This window comes from Anticarsia gemmatalis, chromosome 1, assembly GCF_050436995.1.
Source record: "Anticarsia gemmatalis isolate Benzon Research Colony breed Stoneville strain chromosome 1, ilAntGemm2 primary, whole genome shotgun sequence".
NCBI lineage: Eukaryota > Metazoa > Arthropoda > Insecta > Lepidoptera > Erebidae > Anticarsia > Anticarsia gemmatalis.
The window spans coordinates 2025463-2031606 of NC_134745.1; the positions used below are offsets into that span (position 1 = coordinate 2025463).

The 6144-nt window shown below is 31.6% G+C and overlaps 1 non-coding gene across 1 annotated transcript; it reads left to right on the forward strand.

Annotated features, from left to right (window-relative positions):
* The first annotated feature begins 2614 nt into the window (after nucleotides 1-2614).
* On the forward strand, nucleotides 2615-2686 carry TRNAH-GUG (transfer RNA histidin (anticodon GUG)). The gene has a single exon. It is a non-coding gene; the product is annotated as a tRNA-His (tRNA).
* The last annotated feature ends 3458 nt before the right edge of the window (nucleotides 2687-6144 follow it).

A 6144-nucleotide genomic window follows, 5' to 3' on the forward strand; every position in this document is an offset into this window, starting at 1 on the left:
GTGTTACACTGTCGCGGCGGAGCATATCTTTTTGTTTTATCCGAGATTTTTATTTTATTTATGTCAAATTTGGCATAAAATTTCACCGAAATGGCAATTTTCTTTCGCTATGTTATAAAATAGTCTTGTCGGTATGCTTCAAATAAATACGTAGAAATCCAAGATTTCTTGCAATTCTGCAAATAAAATAAATGAAAAAATCCAATTTCCTTATCCAAGTTCAAACGGTCGACATTGTTTTTCTTTCATTTTTCAATATTTGTGTTCTATATGCGAAAATATTCATGAAATTAAGAAAATGACTTCCCATATCCGAGATAAAAAAGACGAAATAAAATACTTTTGCATTATTTGTATAATCTTTCTTATTTCAAAATAACTAAATACATGTGGGCTTCAAAACTTGTAGTACATTTCAAATAAAAATAATAAAAAGACACGGAATATATATTATTTAGGGAAAATCTCCTCCGGGCTATTCCGAATATAACCGGACTAATAATATGACCTTTCGTATTTTTGCTGTATTATTTTATTAACCTTTTAGAACTATAAATAAATCGTAGGATGGATTTTGTTGCGTCAGATTTAAATCCACTTTGTTAATCCGATTTACTGCAAAAAGAATTGAAAGAATAACTAAAACAATATTCATATTTTTCATATTAATAAAATGTTTGGTTACCGCGAAAACTGCCTGGAAGTACCTAATTTACGGAATCACGGATTGCAAAACTAATTCATTTTTTAATCATGAATTTCCAAGCTCGTCAGTAGATGTTCCGCCAAATTCATTTAATAATTCATTAATCGCTTAATTTTTATCCCAATCATTATAGTTTTCCTGTGCTATTGTTTTCAACACACCACAGCAAAACGATTCCAAGAACGAAAAAAGCCATCGATTCACAATTTACTGCAAATTTTAATCTTCAGATGATAATAATGTTTTAAAGCGGCAATTTGTCGTAGGGTCTACATAAGTACAGTAAATCTTAGTGGTGACGTGCATATCCAGGTATAAATCTCTATCACCAATAGGCAATATCACTATTACGGTGAATATCTAACAGCATACAATATAACTAATCTAATTTACCTCATTTTGTATTCTAAACTACACGGTATCTCGTTTACAAACAGTACATTATTTATGAACACGGTATAGCAAGTAATTCCATTAGATGTATGCATGGGAAGATAATCAATGTAATCGTATTTACTTAGATAACTGACTGCTGATCGTATAGTTTCGTGTTCGATTCCCGTGTCAGACATAAATCTGATGGTCATTATATAATAAAATTTATATTAGAATATTTTACAGTAGTAGCTCGGAGTATGTAACGTGAGTGATAGTGCGCCAATTGACTTGTCTCTTATTACATGGGACTAAGGTTGTTAGTGGCGAAAGTGAAATTTTAACCGATATCTTTGCAAATTTTACTGTGATATCGTTTATCAAACAGTCATGGTATGGTTGAAAGTAGCACTCATAATATAATCAGTATTTTTCCGAGACATAAGGTACCAGTAGTGGGAGAGCTAGTTGTTATTATAAAATCCATTATTATAAAATGCTAAGTTCCCAATAAATTAAATAAAACTGTGTACAACATGTTTGTGCATCCAATAACGACACATAATTATTTTTTAATTCACATGATATGATCTTAACAACCATGACATAGGCTTATAACCTGAAAAAACTGTTAATAGCATTTTCTTTCAATATAAATAACTTTAATAGCTAAAGTAGAACAGGTGGCTTGTATTGGCTGCTAACATCAAACAAAACAGCACAAACACTGCAGTTAGCTAACTTTTGTTATAGTTTCCACTCGAGTGGGTCCGCTGTGTTGTTTATGTTAGTTTACAAAGTATTGCTTCAAGCACTTTGATAGCCCGTCTAATATTAGAAGAGAGTTTAACGCGATCATAATGTGAGGATATTGTTAATTCCTGTAATATAATTATCATACTTTTAAACATGTTATAAATGCGAAAATTTGGGTTTGTAGGTGAATTTTTGTTAACTGTATGTAAAATACTACTGACTGGACTGATAATAATGAAATTTTTTACCCCGAAAAAAGATCGGCAAAGACGTGTGCAGAAGTTATGTATTATACGTATTTTTTTTAGTAGAAGAAAAGAATTATGCATTTTAATTCACATTTTTTGCCTTTTTTGATTATTATTTATTGAAGATATTCAGAGGTTAGTGAGTACCTATTATTTTCGAGTAGGAAACCGTCATAATCATTGTTAGATTTAATTCTTGTTTTTTTTAGCACGTCGTCCTCAAAAATGCCAGTAATCCAATTAAAATAACTACCGCAACACAACTTTATTTGCAAATTGAATATACATTTTGTCGAAATGACCCGGGGCAACAAAGCTATGGTCGCTTGTTCTTTTACTTTCATTCAATTACAGACTACATTACACCACCTCAAGCAATGAATGCCCCAGATAATATCCAACCCGGCAAAATGCAAAATACACTTTATCACAATCACTCCTTTATCATTTAACGACTTTCTCATTCGGCAGTGTTATGCAATTTCGAATGCAGTTAAGATATTGAACATTGCAATCACCAGCTCCGACAGCCGTGATCGTCTAGTGGTTAGGACCCTACGTTGTGGCCGTAGTAACCCAGGTTCGAATCCTGGTCACGGCAGTGTTACACTGTCGCGGCGGAGCAGATTTTTTGGCAAAAATAAATACCGTTAGCAGGTGCAATGAGGAATATGTTAAATATGTATCACTATCAAGACTTCATGAATCTTCATTATACTATGAAGAATCAGTGCAGGGTAGAAAACAACAACACCCACTTAAATTACGACCTAAATACTAGATTAAAATAAAAATTTACTCTGCGTTCTCACTCAATGACTAATCACACACATATATTGTTTTTTTTTTTAAATATAGTTGTGTTAGTTCCTTTTCCAGCTTGTTCGTTATTCCGTTCCTATATATTGTACCTATCCTACACCATAAGATTTATCCTACTTAGAATAACCTTAGCAAATCTGACTTCATTCCATCGAGTGTTAAATCAAAAAAAATCATCAAATAAGTCCGAAATTACATTAATTGACCAACAAAAAATACTATTTTGTACTCAATAACTCTAAGATTTTATATATTAATTTTCAACCGGACAAACTTTAAACAGACCTTTATAAATTAATCAAGAACAAAATCTCAGCTCAAGTTCCTTTGTCTACATTATCTAGAACTAGTTCGTAAACTTACTGAAAGGTTGCACTTCAATTATAAGTTTAATCGAATGAAAACACTGTATTTAATAAGAGAAGTAATAAGTTCCAGATGTTGTTGATCACTGTTCAGTGTTCTAGTTAGATGAAAGTTGTAGTAGTCTATTGCAGGTTAGTCTCTTGTGAATTGAGGCAATGATGCAATGGCTGATAGATTGGGGTATTTTTACGATTGTAACATTAATTTCTGATAAAATGATGTAATTGGGCGCTGATGTGTCGCTATGATCTTATTTTATTTGTAAGTTCAGAGGATTATATTGTTTGGAAATATTGTAAGATTGAATTTTTAAATTGACTGACATAGTTTTTTTTCTGTTTTTAAGAACTCTGCGACAAAAGCAGTAAAATGTTATAAGCACAAAATTACCGAATAAATTAGTTTACTCTATGAAATCAATGTGATTTTATATTAATGTTGCTGTACCAAAAAAAAGCTATAATTATAAAGCTTATTTTATAAAATAATGCCACGGAATTAGCTTCCCTAGGTTTATTTTTACATCAGGAAAAAGTCATGAATTCGTATACAACTACAGTTAACATCTCAATTGCATATTCCGTACCACATCTAGATGCTAGTAAACAATTTGAATTAAATGGAAACGGAACAGAAACCTCCTCTACTCATATTATAAGTACGTTGTGTACGTTGCATACGTAAGTGCACACCGCCAACATATTACAGTTGTTGTCGCAGCTAGTAGGAAACATTCACCGCTCCGGATTTCAACAACACCGCTCCAAATGTAGCTTTATGAAAATAGTGCATGGTAAAAGTTGTAAGAAATCCGATTATTTTAGATTAACTGACAACCAACGCCCTTTATAATAATCTTATTTTTAGTAACGGACTAGACGATGTTAATATACTATTTAGTTAGGAAAATATTTTTTTACTAGACTTAATAGACAAGTAAATATTGTAAGCCCGACGTTACTTGCAGTCAGCGTGGTTACGATTTCACATATTTTCAAATGACAGCATAAATATATATGTATGTCCAGTACACTTAGCAACTCGCACTATTGAAGATGTGCATGTCTTGTTATCACGACTTCGTGAATGTTTAACGTTTTTCTAATTAATAAATCTGACAATTAATTTTTCAGCAATATTTTCTTTAAAAAGTAAACTCAAGTTGATAAAATTGAGTACTAGTAAGTATGTATTTAGCCGAAAAACTTATTAAGCAAGCTTTATAAACAAAAACCGTCAAACATCTGTCTTTGCTAAAACAAAAGATTTTATTTCTCATCCCCGCTACATCTCCCAACTCACACCACACCCATCTACGCAGCTACAATATAAGCAACAATATGAATGAATGAATTTTAATATAATTTTATTCGCCATTCTTGTATACAAACATCGGCGCACGCACCAGTACGAACAACTGATATTTATTATATTGATAACCTATCGTGACAATGAATGTAGTGTGGTGTGTCGTCGTGTTATCTGCTCTGTGTCATTGCGATGCGCGTAAGTATACTGATAAATATATCAATGATGTTTTAATCGTTAAGAAATTCTAGTAAATGGGGTTCAAGAGTAATAAGTATTATCGTGTTTGTACGATAAGTTGACTAACCCTCGGTTTCTGAGGACATTTAGCGGTAGTTTATCTATTCAATAGCGTTTAAACTCATATAAAAAACGTTATTGAATAGATAAACTACCGCTAAATGTACCTCAGAAACTGGGGGTAAGGCCAGTTCACATAAACTTCTGCCCACAACTTCGTCCGCGTGAAAAGATTTTTCGAGATCAAAATTATCTTGTTAGTTAATCCAGGTAATAAAAAGAGTATGTAAGCCTTTCATTAAATGCATTTAGATTCACAGGAATGTCGTGAAAAAATAACATTCCGCTAAATGTTAAGTTTAAAAAAATCGTATTACTGTAAAATTTAATGTTAAAAACTAGATACTTTTCGTTACAATAGAGATAAACGATTAATACTACGCGTAACATATATTATTATTATGTTATTCCTATCTATCTGATGCTATATCTGCCTAAGATGGAGTATTGGCCCCGTAAGTAATAAATAATTACCTATAGCATTTTTTACTAGTTAAACTTGCCATTTCGTTACAACCAAAACCATAAACAAAAAACCTTTCTATTAAAAACAAAAAAAAATATATATAATATCAACAAAATAAAATCTATACAGAAATACTCTTTAAAAATAGTTAAAATAGTGAAAAATTGCTAAATAAACAGAAATAACATTCAGCTTCTACCTTGTTTACTCTCAATAAGTTCAATTATAAAAAACGAAAAACATTTTTATTTGCAATATTTTTATCAAGCCTTCCTAATGAATACTGCGTTAAGCCTCGGGCGGAAATGGATGGATTTTTTAATATGCAATTTTTATAGTGCAAATATTATGTTTTATGAAAAATGCGAGATTTTAACGGACTTTTAAATTTAGTGTTGATTATTTAATCTATATTTCAATGAACAAGTTTGTATAAAAATATCAACGTTATCGCAAAAAGAAGAAAGAATTAGTACCACACACATAAACACTACGAATCCCCATAACATAGGTCCGACAATGCTTAAAATTCCGAAATCAAAGATTATAAACCCGGTTTCCACCTCGTTAAACTCGCAAGCGAAAACTTGTGTTTCTACCAATAAATAGTCGGAACAATAGACCCTAGAATTAATTTAACTTTCTACTAATAACTATATTAACATGTGTTTCATAAATAATCTCTTTCAAATACAGTGGACTACAGACTGTGTCAAGAAACGCCAAAGGAGAAGCACTGCCTGATAGAATACCCAGTGAGATACAGATGGCCGCACCAAGTCAGGTAATGGAATACT